Here is a 22,233-nt window from a genome sequence, read left to right as displayed (position 1 = left end):
TTACAAACAAACAAACAAACAGAAAACCTCCCTCCTCTCCTTATTGATCTCGACTCTGAGAGAATTCTGCCAGGTGAACGCGTGCTCTAGTTTCAGAGTTAGTATTGCTACAAATTTGGCTCTCTCCTACAAGCAACCCTGGTCAGGTTTTCCTAAGTTTTGCCCATGGGTTCACCTGGCCGTTATCAGCATGTGAGGTAGGTAGGCTCTGGGAACAAGAAGACTCCTTTAAGGCAGCTCAAACTGACAGCTTGGTGGCATTCAGCATGGCTTTTCAGGATATGGCCCCCCCGCTGAGCAATCTGGGCCACCAACTCCATCTTGGCTGTTTTCTCTTAGAACTGGGGTTTCTAGGTGAGCCCAGCCTCAGTGTTTACTTTCTATTCTGTTTTACTCTCAGTGAATCTTAAAACAGAAAATCATTAAAACATTTTTCTGGATTCATATGCTCTGATAGAAAGGTCAGCCTCTCTTTGATTTTTTTTTTAATTGGTGAAAAAATACAAGAGAAGTATAGAAAAGAAACACCAATGTACCCAACTTTAAAAATAAATAAATGCCAACATTTTTTCATATTTGCTTTAGTTCCTTTTAAAAAAAAAATAAAACATCACAAAAAGTTTAACTCTACTTTGCTCACTTCTCCAATTCCATTTACACTCCTTACCTTCTCAGAAGCAAGAACTATCACGAATCTGTCATGTAAAAGCATAAATACATATATATTCACAAAGAATACATAGTTGATACTGTAGAATCTACATAAATGGTATCATATGGTACATAATGTTATGGGACTTTTTCCACTCAATATTATGTTGTTAAAATTTATTTGTGTTGATATATAAAATATACAGTTCCGTCATTTATATTGTGCTATAGTATATCATATGTATATGCCAATACTAGTTTTCCTTATAGTGGACATTTGGGATATTTCCAATATTTTGTGATTACAGACAGAGCTTCCTTCTAGAGCACAGGTTCAGAATTTCATCTGAGGTATGAACCTAGAGTTGGAATTGCTTTCCCCCCCCCAATTGTTATGAAACAGGTCTCCAAAGTAGTTGAACTAAATTATGCTTGTATTTGCAGTGTTTGACAGTTCCTATTTTCCTTTATCCTAGTCAACAGGAATATGTCAGAGTTTCAGCTTTTGTCCTATTGAGAAATGTTAAATGGAAGTCCAGTGTTGCTTTGTTTTATTTTCCTGTTACTAGCATTTTCATATACTAATTATCCATTTATGTTCTTCTTCTGTGAATATAAAAAAGGAACACTTGTCCTCTCAATAAAATGCCTTTATTGTACTGAAGCTTTACTTTAAATTTAGTCATATTAATCAAGCCTTTATGATTTCTGCTCTTTGTATCTTGTTTAGGAGTTCCTTTTCCCTTTCCAAGGTCATATAGATACTGTTTTTTTCCCCCAATCAATTTGGAATTTATTTTTTGAGTGGTGTGAGATGGAGATCCAATGACATTTATGGTATTTTTCAGCTATGGACATTTCCATATGGAAATTACATTGCCTCAGTTCTACTTATTGAATAGTCTGTCTTTCCCCCAGTGATTTACAATGTTTCATCTACTTTGTACCAAGGACTCATATTTGGGTCTATTTCTGGGCTTTTTACCCTATACCATTGATCTATTTATCCATATCTGGGCTGTTATTATCTTACTATCTTACTTATTATATTACTTTATATTGTCTATTTTCCTCTCTTGTAAGAACATTAATCCCATTATGGGGACTTCACCCTCACGGTCTCATCTAAATCTTGTTACCTCCTAATGGTTCTACCTCCTAATAATATCATATAGGGATTAGGGATCCGACACATGAATTTTGTGGGGACACAAGCATTCAGTCCATAACGTCCCTAAAGAAGCAGAATTCTAACCCTGTCTGCCCATTTCTTGATCTATATGTTCATGGCTTCAGCCCCTGTTCATTACTATCTCATCACAGAAATGTTTATCTTGTTTGTGAGCATGTTTTACCTTACTTAAAAACTTTTTAGCCCTAGTCAGTGTGGCTCAGTTGGTTGAGCATTGTACCATGCACCTAGGGGTTGCTGGTTCGATTCCCAGTCAAGGCACCTGCCCAGGGTTAGGGGCTTGATCCCTGGGGGGGGGGGGGGGTGAACAGGAGGCAGCTGATAGATGTTCCACTCTCACATTGATGTTTCTCTCTCTCCCTCTCCCCTCCTCTCTCTCCAAAAATCAATTTAAAAAATCTTAAAAAAAATTTTTTAAGCTGTTTATTACAATCTTTGGAGCATAAGAGTGAATTGCTAGCCAAAATACATAGTATTATGCGTGTTTCATTGACTGAAAACTCCCCAAAGCCTGGGAGGGATTATCTATTGTCAGCTCAGTGTTACCACCACAGACTCCCTACAGCATTAAAAAGAGAAGCCAAGAGTAACATTTCCCAGAATCCCCCTCTCTATGATCCAAGGGTAGTGTCAGTCAGTAAGAGGTATTTGCATCAGATTAGAAGGCAGATGTATAGGAGGAACCACACTCTCTGTAAACAGATTTGAGGTCCTCAGCAGCTCCAGGGTACCCTAGTGAATGACCCTCTTTGGTACCGTAGGCAGCTGAGGTAGCTAGGGGCAGCCTTTAGAGAATCTCTCACTTCAGCATTGCTAGCTGAGATGGATGGTTGAAATTTCTCAAAGTTTTCTGATATTTGAAGCAGCTTTCAAGTAAGCTCTTCAGAACCCCTTATGATGGCTGTATAAGCTGAGATCATCCCAAATGGCCTTCTTGACCTTTGCTCCTAGTCCTGCAAACAGATGCGAATGCCTCAAATATCCTTTTTTTAAAGCCTTTAAAACTTGGAGTTGATTGAGGAATGAGGTAGCCAGCCCTCACTATGCCCCCTGCCCTGCCCTGCCATGCCCTGCCCCCACCAATGAGTACTTTCTCCTGGTATTCATGACTTTTTGGGGTCCCTTCCCAGACTTAGTCAGGATGGCCCTGTGTAATCCATAGAATAAGGTGGAAGGGTGCTGTGTGACTCCCTAAGCTAGCTCATAAAAGGCATTGTGGCTTCTGCCTTGACCTTTTGAAAGAAATGCTCTGTCTTGATCTTTTGAAAGAAATGCTCTGGGGGAATCCAGTTTTCAAGACATGAGGACATTTAAACAGCCCTCTGGAGAGGCCTACCTAATGAGGAACTGAGGCCTCCCACCAACAACTAGCACCAACTTGCCAGTGGCATGGGTGAACTGCCTTAGAGATGACCCTCCAGTTCCAGGAAATTCTTCAGATGACTTAAACTCTAGTCAACCCCCTGAGATACTCTAAGCTAGAATTTCCCAGTTGAGCCACTTCTAAATTCCTGGCCATAGAAACCATAACAGATAATAAATGATTATTGCTATACACTACTACATTTTTTTGAAGGGGCGGGTTATTATGCAGAAATAGATAATACAATAGCTTCTATTCTCCCACCAAACCCCCATTAAAAACTTTTTGGTCTTGCCTTAGCTGGTGTGGCACAGTGGTTGGAGCATTGGCCCACTCACTGAAGGGTCTTGGGTTTGATTCCGGTCCAGGGCATGTACCTTGGTTTCAGGTTGGTTCCCCGCTCCCAGTTGAGGTGCGTGCAGGGAAGTGACCAGTCGATGTGCCTCTCTCACATCGATGTTTCTCTCTCTCTCTTTCTCTCTCTTCTTTTTTTTAATTTTTTTTTTTTATATCTTTATTGATTTCAGAGAGAGGAAAGGAGAGGGAGAGACAGAAACATCAATGATGAGAGAGTCATTGATTGACCCCACAACCCAGGCATGTGCCCTGACTGGGAATCGAACCCCGATAGCCTGGATCCTAGGTAGAGGCTCAACGGTTGAGCCACGCCTGGCCGGGCTCTCTCTCTCTTTCTCTCTCTTTCCCCCTCCCTCCTTCCCTTCTCTGAAAAGTAATGGAAAAAATATCTTCAGGTGAGGATTAACAAAAGAAACAAAACAAAACAAAACAAAAACCATTTTCATTCTTAGACTTTTCAAATTGTGTTATGTACCTACTACACAGTCACTGAACAAAGGGAGTTAGACCCATTGCCATTTTCTTGCCTGGAATTATTTGACAAGCCCAGGCAGCTTGTGTTTTTCAAACTGGTTGCCAATTTCCAGCTGGAAGAGTTGCTTCTATCTCCCAAGATTATCAGCATGCTTATTCTGATAATAAGCATTGCTTATCCTCTTTGAAGAAAGAAGATGACAAGTTTGAGAGTGGCCAGAAAGTAATAAGTTGAATCCCATCTCTACTATTTTCTGGCTGTATTATCTTGAGCAAATTTCTAAAACTTTCTAAATTTTAGTTTTCTTGACTATTAAATATGAATAATAAATAGTACCTACCACACAGGTTTATAAGCAAGTTAAATTTTTAAAATATATATATATCTTTATTGATTTCAGAGAGAGGAAAGGAGGAGAGAGAGAGAGAGGAAAAGAGGAGAGAGAGAGAGAGAAACATCAATGATGAGAGCCATTGATTAGCTGCCTTCTGCATGCCCCCTACTAGGGATCAAGCTCCCCAAAATGGGCATGTGCCCTGACCGGGAATCGAACCGAGATCTCCGGGATCCTAGGTCAAAGCTTAACCGCTGAGCCACATTCATCCTGGCAGGCAGATTAAAATTTTAAAATATGTTAAAAACTTATAATGCAGCCCTGGCCAGTGTTGCTGAAAGGTCACAGGTTCAATTCCTGGCTAGGGCACATACCTGGGTTGTGGGTTTGGTGACAGGTTGGGGTGCATATGAGTGAGACATAGATGTCTCTCTCTCTCTTTCTCTCTCTCTCTAATCAATAAACATACCCTCGGGTTAGGATTAAAAACAACAACTTACAACACAGCGTTTAGCATACAGTTATCACTTATTAATGGTTTCTGTCACGGTGATAATGATGATGATGACAATCATGATGATGGCAATGATGGCAAAATGTAGACTTTGGTGTTTGGCATTCAAGGCGGCCCACAAGTTCCTTTCTGCCTCAATTATCTATTGTTGTATAACTTATCACTCCCAAAATTTGTATCTAAGAGCAGGACCACTTAATTATCTCTTATGATTCTGTGGGTTGACTGGGATCAGTGGGTTGAACTTCTGCTCCATATGGTATCAACTGCAGTTATCTGGGGGCTTGACTGGGTTGGACTATGCAAGATGACTCGTTCACATGGCTGCTCTTAATACTGCCTGTTGGCTGGAGCTCAGCTGGGGCTTGATCAAAGGGCCTACACATGGCTTCTACATATGGCTTGGGCTTCTCACAGCATGGTAGCTGGATTCAAAGAGGCAAAGTCTCAAGAGCAAAATTTCCAAGAAGCAAGAAGTGAAAGTTACTGATTCTCTTAAAAGCTAGGTCTAAAACTGGCACAGTATTATTTTTGCTATGTTCTATTTGTTAATGAGTCATGGAACCAGCCCAGATTCAAGGATGGGGGAAGTAAAGTCTGCCTCTTGATAGGGATAGTGACAAAGAATTTGCCATTGTCTTTAAATCTACCACATTCCCCAATTTCCTTTCCAAATATTTCCCAAATGATCACTAAGGGGATCCTATGAAACAAAGTGAGTCTATTAGCTTTTTTAAAACATGTCTGGTTGTCCCAACTCCCTCCATAAAGCTTTCCCTTCCAACCCCTGGGACTGACTGTCAACACTGGCCATTGATCAGTGCCTCCTGTGCAGTTTTATTTATGACAACACATGTACCTGATACTTGACACTTTCCAGACTTGATTCCTTATTTTGTATGTAGTTTCCCACTGAGTGGGTTTTATATGTCTTGGCTTTCCCCATAAGCCTGGTACAGGCCTTACCGTTAATCAGTGCTTAGTGTTTTCTGCCTTGAATAACATACTGTGGGAGGCAGTGGTGGAAGGGAACTGGCATTAACTGAACGCAGAGTCAGGCAAAATGCTGTTTACATGCATCATTTCATATTTTCATGACCATCCTATAAGTGTTCTCATTCCCACCTGGTAGATAAGGAAACCGAGTACTTAACTTGCCTGACTTCACAACTACTAAGTGGAGGAACCAAACCTATATGCAGGTCTGTTTGGTGCCAAGGCCCTTAGCTTTCATTGGTATTGCCCCCCTGAAACTCCTGTGAAACAAAGCTGTCTGGGAAAGGAAGGGAAACCTGTCTCACTGTGGACTGTGGTTTCTGGAGCATTTGAACCATAAACTCCCCATGGAGAGGGCATGCTCACCTCAACCTCGCTGCCTGCAGGCATTTACCACGCCTGCGACCAGAGCTAAACATTAACCCACTCGAGTTCTGCTTTGCCTTAACTTTCCAACTCCCAAGGCTCCCAGTGGCTTTGGTCACAGACCCTCTCCATTATTATTCCATTTTAAACAGCTTCTGGGCATCACGATGACATGTTTGGAAACAGTGTGGCATATTTGTGGTGATTAAACTTTACTAAAACAGGCGTGGTGGCTCCAGCACTGCCCGGGAGCCCTGCTTATGCCTCCATTCGAGGAATCTCAAGAGAGTACTTGCGGCTCCTTCTTCCCAGCCTCCGAGGGGAGCAAAACTGCTGGCCAGGCATTTCCAGGGGGTTTCAAGGGGATCAAAGAGAGAAAAGCAAACACTGAGGAAAAATGTGCTATTTATTCTTGGAACAAAGTTACATTGGCAGCTTTCTCCTCTGCAGTAATACTTGTTTTCCTGAAAGGATTACACACGCGTTTGCTTCCTCCCATAGGATTTACCCGCCGCTCAACTCATGACCTGCAACTTCTATCCCCTGCCCCCTGCCAACCAGGCTTTCAGTTTTCTCACAGGCTGGGCAAAAATTAAAGAGATTAAAATCATTCATGAGAGAAAGTGGGTTAGTGCAGCTGCTGCAAATGCCCACGTCAGCAACCCAAGTCAGCAGCTCAAATAAACCGGGCCACGTGAGTGCTGTTCTTCGGCCACAGACAGGAGGATCCCTGAGCTTTTAGGCCTCTCTCCTCCGGGAAGGAGCGAGAAGGCCAAGGCTGAGTGGAGTGCTGCCAGGAGGAGGTGTCTCTCTTTGGGAGAGCAATTTCATTCATATTTTTTTCACGGACATTTCAGCTTTTATTAAATCATGGAACAAATTCATTGAAGGTTATGGGGCAGAATAGTTTCCTGAGATTTTCTTTTGTGTCCTGCTCTCTTTGCTGTCTTCTCCCTTCTGCCTCAAGAAGGTAGTAAGACGCTGGTGTGCCCTTGTCTTTGGTTTTTCGTTGTTGTTGCAGGGCTGAAAGCACACTTTCTAGTGGGAGAAGACCTCCTCACTCCTGTTTTTGGTTTAGCTGCCTATATTCATTGAGGGGAACGGTGCTGTACTGTGCTGGGGCGGGGAGGGGGCTTTGGGTCTCTGAGGGTGTGCAGCCTGGCTGAAGACTGAGTCCCTGAAAAGGAAAGAAAGAGCAGGAACGTGGGGGTGTTCACGAGGTATGAACATCTGGACCTGCAACACCCACAACTGAGGCAGGAATGTGTGTGGCAGGGGGAGTAGAAATGAAGAACATTAAGAGCTGTGTCCTTGAAAACCCTGTGAAAAAAATATCCCAAGGCTCATGCGTCAGAAGAACCTGCCTCCTAGTTCCATGCCGGCTTGGACAATAAGCCTGGAGGAGGTGCCAGTGTAGACAGTCCGGAGGGCCCTCTCTGCATGCTCTGTATGGTACAAGTACCCAGGGACCTCCCCGTGACCCGGGGGAGGAGGCATGTCCCGATAATGACTCAGATTAAATTTCCAGGGAGAGAGTAGAGAACTCAGGGCAAATGAAATTCAATTTAGAGAAATAAATGTGAGGTTTCCTGCACCCTAATCAGATAGCAGCAACTACTAGGTGCTAGGCACAGTACCAAACTCGAAACAGAAGAACAAGCACCTATTACCCTCACAGGACTCAGGTCCAGGTGGTGACACAGTGCAGAACTTAAGACTTCCCAGAGCTGCTCACCTGCGCTCGGAGCCTTAAAGGGTGACCTGGGATTCTTCAGGGGAGAATGGGGGTGGAGTCGAGAACATTCTGTACAGAGGAACAGAAGTGCAAAATAGCAGGGCAAAGTTTTGGGAGACTGAAAGGAGATGGATACCGGAGGCGTAAGACAGGTAGTTGCTGGGCGGGTGGAGAGGCAGGCAGGGCTGACGGGAAGGGCCGAGCGGCCCATGCAAGGGAGTCTAGACTTTATCCTGTGAGAGAGTGGCTGACCCCTGAAAAATGTTAGTGATGTGAGCAGATGCCTTTGTTATGAAGCAAAGCCAGTTAAGGGAGGTCACAGAGGAGGAGTGATCACATGGGTGGGAGGGGATCTAGGAAATGGGGAAGTGCACAGAGAAGAGAGGAGAGCCTGGGAAGAGGGAAGAGGCCAGCAATGAAAAACATTGCCAAAGGTCACCAACACAGGCCAACAACGAAAAACACTGCCAGAGGTCACGATCACCAGCTCAGGGGCAGCGCTGGATGTCAGAATTTAGAAGCTATTTGTGGCTTTAACAAGGGCAGTTTCCCTGCAGTGCTGGGAACAGAAACCAGACTAGAGTAAGTTGAGGACTGAACGGACATTAAGAAAGTGATGATCATGGATACACTTGTTTGTTTGAGGTTTGGTTATGAAGAGAAAGAGAGATGGAGAAAATATCTATAAATGGGTGCAGAATGTGGAAGATCTATTTAGTAGTAATTTATTAATGTGTTTTAAATGATGGGACAGGTTTTGGCATGTTCAAGGTTGGGAAAGAGGCAGTGGAAAGATCAAAGACAAGGTACTAGGAAGTTAATGGAGGTAGAAAGGTCCAGCAAGCAAGGGCCTGAGGCACAGAGAAGGCCCCCTGACCTGACTGAACTTCCCATGTGCCCCGGGGCTGGGAAGTTTGAAGTCATACATCTGTATGGAAGCCCTGTCACCCTGTACATCTCGTATAGTCGTCCCCCCTTATCTCTGGGGGATACGCTCCAAGACCCCCAGTGGATATCTGAAACACTATATATGTTGTGTGTGTTTTTTCCTATACATGCATACCTATGATAAAGTTTAATTTATAAATTAGGCACAGTACAAGATTAACAACAATAACTAATAGTAACATGGAACAATTACAGCAATATGCTGTAAAATAGTTATGTGAATGTGGCCTCTCTCTCTCAAAAGATCTTCCTGCACTGTACTCACCTTTTCACTTAAAGGAAGCCCTCTACGGATTCTCTTTGGCATATCTGAATTGCCAGCATCACTACTCTTGCACTTTGGGGCTATTATTAAGTAAAATAAGGATTACTTAAACACAAGCACTGTGATGTTGAGACAATCTGGAAATTTAGATGGCTGCTAAGTGTTAATGGTCAGGAGAGCACATATAGCCTGGATACGCTGGGCAGGTCACATCCTGGCTGGGAAGCGGTGAGACTGGGTGAGATTTCATCATGCTATTCAGTACAGCAGACAATTTACAGCTTATAAATTGTTTATTTCTGGAAATTTCTCTTTTTTTTTAATTTTTTTTTTAAATATATCTTTATTGACTTCAGACAGAGGAGAAGAGAGGGAGAGAGAGAGAGAAACATCAATGATGAGTCATTGATCGGCTGCCTCCTGCACACCCCGGATTGGAGATCCACCCAGCAACCCGGGCATGTGCCCTGACCGGGAATCGAACCCCGATTGCCTGGATCCTAGGTTGACGCTCAACCGCTGAGCCACGCCTTGCCGGGCTATTTCTGGAATTTTCTGTTTAATATATTGGACCATGGTTGGCCACAGGTAACTGAAACTGTTATGTGAAATTACAGATAAGGGAAGACTGCTGTACAAGTAAACCCTATACTTCTGAGAAGTATAGTAAACCATCAAAAACAAATTGTAAGAATCATATTATACATACATTAATCATACTAGCCAATTTAAAGGGTTCCTAGTGTGGATCTTCTGGTGAAACAAACCAATCAGACTTTCATTTATGACCTCTTCTCCAGTTAGGACCATAATCTTAGACTTTTTGTTCACATCCAAAGCAGATCTCCAGCCTCTCTCCCCCGAAAAAAGTAGTCTGGCCTGGTGGCTGTGTTGGTTGGAGTGTCATCCCTTAAACCAAAAGTTTGTGGGTTTGATTCCTGGTCAGGGCACATATTTAGGTTGTGGGTTCAATCCTCGGTCAGGTGCGTGTGGGAGGCAACTGATCGACAGAGGTTTCCCTCTCACATCAATGTTTCTCCCTCTTCTCTCCCTTCCTTTCTCTCTAAAAATCAATAAAAACATATCCTCAGGTGAGGATTCAAACAAACAAACAAAACAAAAAAAACAAAATAGATCCCAAACTCTATCAGCTGTGTCCAGGCCAGACAGACACAGGAGGCTGACTGGTTGCTGGTAGCAGATACCAGTTCAGGAATGGAAATCACTCCAATTTGGGCACTGGGGTAGCGAGCGGATTGCCATTCATTTGGTGCGCATACATCTAACACACCGGAGCATAAGGACACCGTGCTCCAGAACTTGCTGCCATGAAATTTATGAATCAGAGAAGTGAATGCTCTGGGGTTTTCAGAAGTGTCACCCCCTGCCACAGCCACCTGTTCTGATGAGTGCACACCCGTCAAGGAAATGAATAGTTGGGTATGTTTTGTCTTGTTCTGTGTTTGCCCATTTATCTTTCAGAACAAATCATTCTATTAATTTCTCAAGCTCATGCCTTTCAAAGTTATAGGAAATAACTCTCTGAGGAATTTGGAAGGGTTGCAGGCAGCCTTGAAACAGGGCTCAGTTATGCTGTTAGGTGGAGCTGCCTTAATTCAAAGTTTATACTTTATGGTGAACTCTAGTGTTTCTTATTCCTCTAAAAAATGTGACTTTTAATAGTTTGCTACATATGAAATATGATTTTTTAACAGGTCATGAGCGTCTCAATTTTATGAGAATCAGTGGTATTTTCAATATAAAAATAGACACATTTATCTAACAGACAGCTAGACGTACGTCATATATGTTGGGGTAGGGATCTAACTTACATTTTCTTAAAGATCAACTATTAGCAATTTCAGTGGGCATGTTTTATAGTTCCATTGCGTCACTTTTTTATGATTGAAACCTCTCGGTTTTTACAGTGGCTTCTGTTGGATATAACAGAGTATTTTGTGTGGATAATTTATTAAAGTGCTGTCCATGCTTATTTAACCTTGCTGGTCAAGATGAAAAAGTAGGAGAGGTGTCAGCCTGGGCATGAAAATCTCCCTATGGAAAATGAAGGGGGAAAAAGGAACAAAATTTACACTCAGCTATGTTTATAGTTTAACTGGGGAATATGTTTTGATTTAAAACTTGTCATTAATCAGAGGTAACGTTGTATTGGGCAGCAGCAACTGGCTAGAGAAATATTTTGGTTTCTACTCTATTACCCCGAGCAAGATAAAGTGTTTTAGCTAAGAGCAGTATTTAGATCTTCAGTCTACAGACTGGGGCTGCAAGGAAATAATTCAATGAAAGATAAACCTCCACTTCAATAGATTGAAGACATGCTTAATTGGTGCTTCTTCTTCATTATCTCATCCCTTCTGGGCACAAAACATTTTCAGAAAGGTGGGGGAGGTGATTAGAACACGGGGGAGACTCAGCTGTGCACTTATAGTCCCTGGGCTTTTTACATCTATTAAAATTTCATTGGAACAACTGAACAGTGCTCCCAGCATCCCCTCATACTCCTCCATACAGGTAAAGCGTCACTCTCTGAAAAGGAACAGAAGGCCTAGTGAACATGGCTTTTATAACTTAGTTGTCTACATCTGGAAACTAGAACTTCAGAGGGGGCATAACCGTCAACATTGATTTATTTGGTGATTAAAGGCATCCATTAGACCTTGTTAAAAGTTGGTGAAAGGTTGGACTGTACATGTATTCTTCGACCTTTGGTGTCTAGGAGGTGTTGGTAGCTAATACTATGCAGTGACTGGTTGCATTTCAGCAGGCTGTTATGGAATGAACGAATTTAAATGCCACCCGGTTAATGGCTATCCCTCGGCCTTAGCAGAAATCCCATTACTTGGCCAGGGAATGTAATGGCAAAAGTGAGACAGCGGGTTAAAGAAAAAAAAAAAAGAAGAAAAAATAAGAAAGAAAAGAAATTGTCCTGCTTCCCCAAACTAATATTTTAAACAAGTACCCATTTTCTTTTCAAGCTTAACTTGTGCTAAGGTGAACGAATAGGAAATGACCGTAGGGCAAATCAGTTTTTAAAAGTCTCAGCCTCCTGATTTTCCTAAAGTGACAACGTTAATGGTGACACATGGTGTCTCTGTCTGCACATCCTGATATCAGCCTCTCGTTGGGCCGTGAGGCAGTTCCCTTTGTGTTTTATTATTCGATTTACAGGACAGCCTTGCTCCGCAGTTCCCTGAGATCCTGTACTGCTTCTGGAATTCATAAGCGCTGGATGTTTGAAGGCTTCTTGTAAATAGCAGTGCCACAGGAGAAAGGGCAAGGATTCTGGTTTCAATCATTTGTACTTTCTGGAGATGGAACAAGATTTCCTACCCTTGACCATGTGGGGATGACCTCACTCACTCAAGGTTGAGATAAGTCCAAGAATTTTTGTCAGCCTGGCATTGTCTTAACATGCTTTGGCGGAGGGAGCGATTTCGATAGTTTTCTGTCGCTGTTATCTTTTGGAGATCACTACTAGACTGAGCTCCTCACTGTTTTATAAACTTAGGACCTAGGATTTGTCTCTGCATTTCCTATAGAAGCGGTTCTCATTCCTCACTGAGTGTTTTAATTACCTGCTGAAGTTAAAAAAAATTTTTTTAAAAGCCCCACCCTTAGAGATTCTGATCCAATGGGTCTGGTCTGGGGCCCAACCTATTTCAAAACACTCCCCAGGAGAGGGTTAAGTGTAACATGCAGGTTGCCTATGGTGTCTAGGACACTTATGAAACTTGGGTTGCAGGCACAAACAGATCTTCACTTCATGATGTCTCAGTTTATTTATAAAATAAGAAAACAAGAGTGCTTAATCTGTCAGGATGCTGTGAGGATTAAAAGAAATATAGGGCGTCCCAAAAAATGTATACACACACTTTGAATAATTATAAAGGCAGTGTTTATTAAAATACATTTCATTCTCAAAATTGAGCTATCAGCTGTTAAAGTATTGTACACATTTTGGGGGGACACCCTGTATATCTGTAAAAGACTGGGGTTTGGCACCTAAGAGGCTCTGGTTAAAAGGCAGTATGTGCACACACACATACATCCATGAAGCAGGTAGCTTTGAGGAATTCCTTTCCAAGGCTTAGCCATAGCGCATGGGTTCCCCAAGATAGCTTCTGGGAGCATCTTTTTCTGTAGGACCTTGGGACAGTCACTCCACAACCCATCCTTCAAGCTTGATCTCTATGCAAGGATGCATGCTCTAGAGAATAACCTGTAAGACCCCCAAATGGGCCTCTTGGGCCACCTGTGTCCAGCTGCACAAGAGGCAGAGGCTGCTCTAGATGGCAGCTCATGTCCCTCCATATCTGTGATTCCTCAAACCAGCTGGAGTGCAGGGGTTCAACAATATCTTCATCATTATAATGAAATGAGGCGATGCTAAGCACAGCATTTACCACAATGCCAGGTGTGTACTAAGCATTCAACACATGTTAGCAGTTCTTAATAGCAGTAGTTTTAAATCCAAAGCTAGGTTCATGGATCAGAGTGCTTCCAAATGTCCTTCTTCTGGCTTAGGAGGCAAATGCATAGGTTCTGGATAAGGGTCAGGTCACAGAAAGTCAATGCCACTTACTGGTATCTGAGCCCTATTTATTTATTCATTCACTTATACACATTTAGTGAGCACCAATTATGTGTGTAGCCCTGTGCTCGGCACACAATCCTTTGATCTCTGGTGTTCATGCATGGCTGTGTACATGGCTGGCACACACAATACTGCACCAGGAAACCCTCTCTTAGCACCACCTCTTCCTCTGCCTGCTGGGGAGTTAGGGAAGCTCTGATAGTGGCACCTTGCATCCCAGGGGGTAGAGTGTAAAGTTAGTCAGCATATTTTACAGATAAGGAAATTGAGGCCTGGCAGGGGAAATACTGGTCCAGCTTCAGACAGTAATTTAGTGGCCATCTGAGGCTAGAATCTGGTTAACAGAGGCCCTTTCCAGCTGCCAGTTGCCTCTGTTTTAGGGCTACAACTTGTCATTACAGTTTCATCCACACTCAGGTGTCTTTTCCTTTCTGAAGAGCTGCCTTTCAAGGTGAAACGAAGTAGCTTTTGAATAAGTCTAGAACAGTGGTTCTCCACTCTCACTATATTAGGTCATCTGGAAAGCATTTAAAAAATACAGATGTTGCAGCCCCGCCTCAGACCAATTAAATAAGCATTTGTGGGGGTGGAGTAGAGCCCTCATATTGGTTATTAAAACTCTCCAGGTGTTTCTAATATACAGTCTAATATACAGTCACTCTAATATACAGTCACTCTAATATAGTCAGTGGTATAAAGAACAGTGCTTCCAAAATGCTAATGAACATTTGAATCATCTGGGGATTTGTTAAAATGCAGATTTTGACTCAGTAAAACAAGTGGAGATGGACTGTCCCCGTATCTAACAAGCTCCCAGTTGGTGTGGTCCAGCCCCAGGACCACACCTGGAGTAGCAGCTCCAGAGATGCTCTGGGATTCTGGTCATACACTGTCACTATGAGCCTCTGGGCTCTTGATCACAAGGTCTTATCAATTCTATGCCACTGCTCCCTGCTGCTGCTATCCTGTCTTGATAGATGGTTCATTTTCTTCCCTTTGCCCACCATCGCTTCCCACCCTGGCTGTGTTCTCTGCTAGGCTGCCTTCTGATGGGGCTTTCGCATTCCCTCTCGCCTCCGCCTAAGCTGCTTTTACTCTGCAGAAAGTTTTTCCAGTTCTCAACCTGTCTCGTAAGAGACCACAGCATCCCTGGACCTTCCTCTCTGCCTGCACTACTCCCCTATGGCGATTTTAGGGAACAATATTTCTTTCTGGTTCATTTCTGCCCAGCTCAGCGCCTATTAGGCTTTCAATAGTCATTGAATTAAAAAACAAAACCCCAACTCTGAATGAGCAGGGCCAAACAAAGACCTCAGCCGCTCTCCTTCCAATCAAAAGGTACACTCCTCCGAGATTATGCATCAGGCTTTAAACTCCCCACTGGGGGGGGGGGGGGGGGGGAGTTGATCAAATTAAACAAAGTTAAGTATTTATTTCCTGTCCGGGTTGAGTGGCTCAGAGCAGGCAGCGGGACAGGACCGAGAGGATGGATGCTGGCAGGAGCCTGGAGGTCTGCGTTTAAATCTGAGCTCGCCCCAGCACGGGAAAGACCAGAGCACCGGGACAGGGCGCACCGCCGGTGGGGACCCTTCCGGGGCCCCGGGGACTGCGGGAGGCGCGGGGAGGCGGGCGGGAGGTGGGAGCGCGGACTCGCTCGGCGCGGAGGGAGGCGCCGCGCGCCGGGGCCGTTCAGGTTTCGCGTCTTCCCAGCGCCCACACGGGCCGCGGGCTCGGGGAAGGGGGCGGGGGAGAGGGAGGGCAGGTCCGGAGCCGAGGGGGCGGAGGAGTGGGGAGACCGAAGGAAATGAGACAACCTTTTCCTCCCACAGACTCGGGCTCCTCCAGCGTCTGCGGGACGCGGCGCGATCGCCCCTGAGCGCCGAGGCCGGGACCCCGCTCCCCGCGCGCAGCCCCCGCGGCGCGTCCAGCCGGGATTCCTTCCGGAGGCGCCCGCGCCCGCCCACGTCCCACGCACCGATTCGTCGCGCCCTACCGTCGGGGACCCGCTCCGGGTCCCCCGGCTCGGCCCCGCGCCCCCCGCGCGCAGCCCCCGGAAGTGCGTGCGGGCGGCCCCGGCAAAGGTAAGCGGCGCCCGAGAGCGCGCGCGGGGCGCGGGGGCGCCCGGCATCCCCAGCCCGCCCGGCTCCCCGGAGCGCGCCCCCTGCGGAAACACCCGGAGCGCCTCTGACCTGAAGCCGCAGCTTTGTTCCCGACCCCTGCCCAGGTGCTGCAGGCTGGGTCCCCCAGAGAACTCCGCTTCCCAGCGCGGTCTTTTTGCCCCCCCCCCTTCTCTTCCTCGTACTTTCCTGTTGCTTCCCCCGCCCTCCGCTACTTTTATTTATTTATTTATTTATTTATTTATTTATTTATTTATTTATTTATTTATTTATTTATTTATTTAATTTTCCTTTCTGATCCAGCGACTCTCAGCTCCCGCCTTCGCAGGCTGGCCTTGGGGGCGGGTGCTTCCCCGATCTGGGCGCCTCTCTGCCCTCGGTCTCCGCGAGCCGCTGAGCTGGGCGGCCGGGGCCGCGACTGGCTTTGACCCCCGGCCTGCCCCGTGGGGACCTGCCTGAAATTTCCGTGGCTCACGTTGAACTCCTTTACCTGGGTCCTTTCGGAGGCGCCCAGCTCGCCGCGCGCTTTTGGCGACTTCCCGAACCCCCGAAATCAGAGCGGATTTGGGAGTGAATGGGCTGCTGGCGCCGCCTAAAGCCCCAGGGGCGCGCTCTGCTGGTGCGGGGAGGTGCGGTTGGCTCCCTGCCGCTCCCAGGTTCCCTATGACTGGGTGGGGGCGGCCAGGGGGGCGGGGGGCTGAGGGGGGCGGGGTGGGGTGCAGAGGAGTCCTGGGTAGGAGAAGCACGCGGGACGTGGGGGTAATAAGGATGGTTCCTAAGGCAGGGCAGCCAACCACATCGTGCCAGTTTGCCAGTTTGCTTTTAGCTTCCTGAGTTCTCACGTCAAGTCTATGAGTAGGAACTTTTATTCCTATTTTGCAAACGGGCAAAGGGAGGTGCAGAGACATTAGCTAAGGAGCCCAGGGCCACACAGCTGGGAAGGGGCCCAGCCAGGAACTGGGTACCAGCTGGTTTGTAGGACATAGTCCATGCCCCGACCTACAGAGGAGAGGGTTTTTCTGTCCAGTCTGGGCTGGAACCCACCACCTCCCCATGGCTTATACCACTGGGGGGCCAAGTTTTTCCTTTTTGAGCCAATACATCTTGATTCTATTCAAATCCAAAAAACCTATTTAGTACCTACTCTTCTCCCAGTCCAGTGGCAAACGCTGAGATTTCACCTTTGACCCTCACGCTTCCATACTCTTCCTGTCATCCAGCCTGTCACCAAATCTATAATTCTGCTTCAGAAGGCTGAACGGAAAGGGAGTCAAACTAGACGGCTGAGAGTGGGGGCCCTGGAGCCAGACCACCGGCGTTTGAACCCAGGCTGAGGCCTTTATGTGGCTGAATTTCCTCATCTGTAATTTAGGAATGGGGGGATTTAAAGCAGTGGTTCTCCACTAGGGTTTTGATTTTTGCATCCCAAGTGACATCTGGCACTGTCTGGAGACATTTTTGGCTGTCTACATGTAAGTGGGAGAGGACACTATTCATCTGGTGGGCAGAGGCCAGGGATGCTGCTAAATTTCCTGTGATGCACAAGACAGCCTCTCCTCCCTCCAACAAAGAATTACCAGTTCCAAATGTTAGCAGTGCTGAGGTTGAGAAACCCTGATATCACGTATCAGTTCATGAAGAGTGCTATTATCCCCAGCCCTCATCCTCTTATCTGCTCCACTTTGGACAATTATACTAGCTTCTGTCCCCAAATCTCCCTTCATTCCAGTGCCAGAATTCTGTTGTTAAACCCAGCAGGCCGTGCTACCCAAGTCCCTTAAGACCCTTGTTGGCCCCCAGAGCTAACAGCAGGAATGGGAATCTACACCTGTTTACAAGCACCGAAGGTAGATCCAGTGCATATTAAAGTTTGAGAATCACTGTCTTACAGAATAAAATCTCACCTCTGATGTTGGCACAAATGGCTGTCCATGACTAGCCTCAACTTACCCTCCCAGCCTAACCTTATGCTGTGTGGCCTTCTGTACCACACCAACCGACTTACTGTTCTTTTGGTATTCTAGGTCCTCACTTTTTGGAATGCCCTTCCTCCTTGGCTGGCAAATTCTTCATCGTTCTTGGGGGCTAGAACTCAAGTCCCCTTCTGGGTGGATTTATCAGGTCCTGCAGACTGTTGCTCCCTGCTACCGCAGCCCCAGCCCTCCTCCCCTGCCCTTTTCTTTAATATATCTCTCTTATAGTGTGTACTGCACTGTATAGGGATCCCTAGTTCATCTCCCACGGCTCTTGATGTATCTAGAACCTAGTACAGTGCCATGCTTATGACGGTGCTTAAGCTTGTGGGCTTTGGAGTCAGGCTGACTGAGTTTAGATCCCAGCTCTGCCACTTATTAACTCTGTGACCTTGAGCAAGTTGACTCAGTGTCTCAGAGCCTTATTGGTAAAATAGGAAGAAATAGTCTGCCTTCTCTGCAGAGTAATGTGACTAACTAAAGGGATAAAAATTGTTCATTTTAGTGCTGGGTACCTACTCTATGGCAGGACATGATTCAGGTTTAGCATTTTAAGCTTTTAGTCATTTAATCCTCATAACAACGCTTTAAAGTTAGTACTGTTATTGCCCTATTTTTCAGACAAAGAAACAGAGGCATAGAGAGGCTAAGCAGTTTGGCCAAAGTCACACAGTTAATGAGGTAGGGCCAGGATTCACCCAGATGTCTGGACTGCAGAACACACACTCTTCACACTATGCCAGTAAAGGGCGTAGCCTAATGCTCTGCATATAGTAAGTGCACAGTAAACATGAGCTGCAGTTAGTTATGTATATTAATAAAAGCTGAAATCCACTGGGTTTTCCACCTACACCATACTTTTGATCTAACACCATGCTATTATTTTTACAATCCCTGTTCCTTTCCTCCTTACGCTGCCCTCAGCCACAGAGGGACAGGATATTGGGGTCAGTCCCCTGTCACAGTTCCAGGTCAGCACCAATGAACTGGATGCTAAATGGAGCCTTAGGTTTGTCTGGTCAGGGTCAGAACAGCATTAACCCTTTGGGGCTGGGGTATAGAGTCAACACAGCTGCCTAGAGGAGAGAGGTGCAAACTTGGGGTCAGGAACTACCTGACTCCAGCTTTGTCCTTACCAAGCACATGCCCCCTGCAGTGTGCACTTAGCACATAAATACTGGTTAAATCAATCAGTGAATGTGGGGTGGATGGATGAATGCCACCAGCCAGTTCTTCTACCTTACACTCAATCAGGTGCAGAGCACGCCTTCTCTCCAAGTGTTATGTGGAACATTTATATATAAAAGGTAAACCTTGTTAAGAGAATTTAATGACCCGTATGGGGTTTTGGAGAACCAGCTTTGAACCAGTCACTGACCCCCTGTGTGAGTTGTATGTGACACTGGATACTAGGTTATGGCTGATCACTTCACCAATTTGGAATTTTTTTATTTTCCTGAATGCAGCCCTGGGCTTTGAAAGCTGAGCCCCCTCCTTGTTGGTCCCTCAGCCACTTGCTCGGTAGGCCAGATGGCCTTGCACAAGTACCTGCACCTTTGTGTACTCTGGCTTCCTCCACAGCTGCTCTGCACAGCTGTGATCCCCTGAATTTGCTTATTTTGGCAGATTGTCCCCCAAACTTCAGTGGGATGAGGTTACCTGGTACATGCAAGGCCTTGGAGTTTTGTTCGGGGCTGCAGAAATACTCTACAGAAACACTCTAGTAAGACTGCTTTTGAGGGTGAACAGGATGAGACTCCCCTGACCATCAGCACATCGGAGACCCTTCAGACCCCCTCATTACCTTTTCCCCTCAGACTCGGACTCTTACTGCGCTGGCACTATCCTGGTCTCCTGAGTTACCCGCTGCCTGGTTTGAGAAACAGATTGTCTGGGTGCTAATGCCTGCAGCAAAAGTCAGACCCAAGATCTTTGGGCATCACTTGCATTTTCACTGAGGCTTGTGTAGCCTGATCCCGAAGATAAACTAGCCCAGTGGGACATGTCAGGCCTGATGCCGGGTTCCAGACATTTTGTTGGCTGCCATCTTGGGAAGCACCTCTTTTTTTTATTTTTTATTTTTAAAAAATATATCTTTATTGATTTCAGAGAGAGGAAAGGGGAAGGGGAGAGAGACAGATAGAAGCATCAATGATGAGAGAGTCATTGGGGATCGAGCCCGCAACCCGGGCATGTGCCCTGACCGGGAATCGAACCCCGATCGCCTGGATCCTAGGTCGATGCTCAACCGCTGAGCCATGTCTGGCCGGGCAGGAAGCACCTAACTGACCAGATTCTTAATGAAGCTGGTTTCTGCCTGTGTGTCTGGTTCTAGGAGAGACGCCTCACCTTGTTAGGTCTTGGGCTGTGTTCCCTGTGACATGTACCTTCTTGGTTTGACTCTATGTGAAATCCTGTTCCTTGCTGTTAGGGGTGTTTGGTCTAGACCAGACTAGACCAGAGTGGTGACGGGATCTTGGGGTGTCAGGGTGTGCTAGGAATACCTATGGGATGAGTAGCTCTGTGCTGGATGCCAGAGACACAAACATGAAGAAGACACGGTCCTTATCACTAGGGTCACAGTCCATGGCATGTGATGGACACGCGAACAGGTGATCAGAGTGTGTTAAGTGGAATAGGAGAGAACTGGGAGCTCAAAAGAGCCAGCCACAGTCACTGCTAGAGGAGTCAGGAAAGGGTCCAGAGAGAAAAGGATGTTTGAGCTGGGTCCTAATGTAGGAGCTTGCTGGGTTTGGGGGGACTGACTGGTGATCATGGCTGTTACAGATAGGACACTGCATGTACACGGCACAGAGCCAAGCAGGGGCCAGGCAGACATGGATTTGACGGTGGGTGGGATATGGGTGTTGGAGATGGGCCTGGGGAAGTGGCTTTGACTTTCTAGCAGTCCAGGAGTGGGTTCCTGCTGTTGGGAGGCAATGAGGTGGCGTTTAAAGCTCAGGTGTGCTGGGCTCTTTAATGGTGGCCCATTTCCTCCTGGGGCAGTGGAAGCAGAGCCCAGGGACCAAGGGAGGGACACTGTCTCCAGTAAGCAAAGAAACCAGAGTCACAAACAAAGCTGTGCTCCATGGTTGGGGACTGTTGTTTTGTTATCTTCCCAAAGCCCTAGCTGATGAACTGTGATGGCCCCTTCCAAGTTTGGAGTTTTGAACATTACCTTTAGAGCATCCAAAAGTCTGGATGAATTGCTAAGTAATTTATAAGTTTTTCAGGATTTAGAGGGAAGGAAGAAGAGAGGGAGTAATGGAAGGAGGAAAGGAAGAGAGAAAAAGAGACAGATGAGATAGAGAGAGAGAGGCAGAGACAGAGACGTACACACTAGCAGAGACAGACAGATACTGACCAGATCTGTCTGAAATAAACTCAGCACGTGACCCAGCAGATCAACTCTCAGGTTGGACACATTTCCTGGAAATCGAGTTCACCTTTGCAGGTCTTCTCTTTGAACCCAAAGCCTTTGCATAGGTTTTACCACAGGTGATGGGTACATATGCTTGTCGACTGGGTGAGCTATGTAGGTGTCTCTACAGGTTGTCCCCAGATTTCATTCATTTATTCACCACGTAACGACCTTTTGTTACATAGGAGGCACTTAGTGAGTGACAGACGAGTGAATGAATGTTCTAGCATGAAAGTCACATTCCGACCCTCAAGGTGCTCATGGGCCAGACGGGGAGATAGACAAGAAAATAGACCAACGCAGCACTGGCCAGGGCCATGCCAGAGAAGCTGCGGGTACAGAGGAAGACCCAGTCCAGCCAGGAGTCAAGAACAGACGCAGAGGGGCGGGAAGGGTGGCCTCTTCTGAACACCCTCCTCCCTCCGGGAATGTGGTCCCATGGGTGGTTCCTAGTGGTCCATTACAGTTGTGACACCTGGGGTGGGTGCCAGGCCCCTTGTTTTGAGGGCTTTATAAACCTGTTTTGCATCGATCCCCACAGCCACCCTCCGAGGTCGGTATTAGAGGAGGGAAAAGGGTCCCACCCGTAGGCAAAAGGTGGACCTGCGATCAGATTCAGGTCACTGGACTCCGAGCCCTTCACCATTGCCCCAGACAGTTTCTGGATGGTCATGTTATCATCCAAGATGCTTTTAGAAAATCTAGTTTTCACAGAGGGACGTCCAGGTGTGTGGGCAGCTGTGGCCAGGGAGGAAATAGCCATTTCCTCCCAGTCCCCCCCCCCCTCGACCCTGCCTGATGACTGAGGCCTCTCGCTGGGCAGTTAGAAGCTGTCTGCTCTGGGGCTCAGCACCTCTCCCTTCCTCCTCTCGCCCCTCTTTGATCACCTGGGCAGCTTGTACTTTGTCCTG

At 46.2% G+C, this 22,233-nt stretch overlaps 1 protein-coding gene across 2 annotated transcripts in view; it reads left to right on the top strand.

Annotated features, from left to right (window-relative positions):
- EVA1A (eva-1 homolog A, regulator of programmed cell death) overlaps nt 1-22,233 on the top strand; it is a 75,707-nt gene that overhangs the window by 10,128 nt on the left and 43,346 nt on the right. Inside the window, exon 2 of one of the 2 annotated variants that reach the window (XM_087823860.1) lies at nt 15,641-15,892. The exons of the other annotated variant lie outside the window; for it this stretch is intronic. The gene's annotated coding sequence lies outside the window, so the exon portion shown is untranslated. The remainder of the gene's footprint in view (nt 1-15,640; nt 15,893-22,233) is intronic. 2 annotated transcript variants of the gene reach the window in all.

This window comes from Miniopterus natalensis, chromosome 13 (genome assembly GCF_054644295.1).
Source record: "Miniopterus natalensis isolate mMinNat1 chromosome 13, mMinNat1.hap1, whole genome shotgun sequence".
Classification (NCBI taxonomy): Eukaryota; Metazoa; Chordata; class Mammalia; order Chiroptera; family Miniopteridae; genus Miniopterus; species Miniopterus natalensis.
The sequence above is the reverse complement of the archived record's forward strand: the minus strand, read 5'-3'. Positions and strand labels throughout refer to the sequence as shown.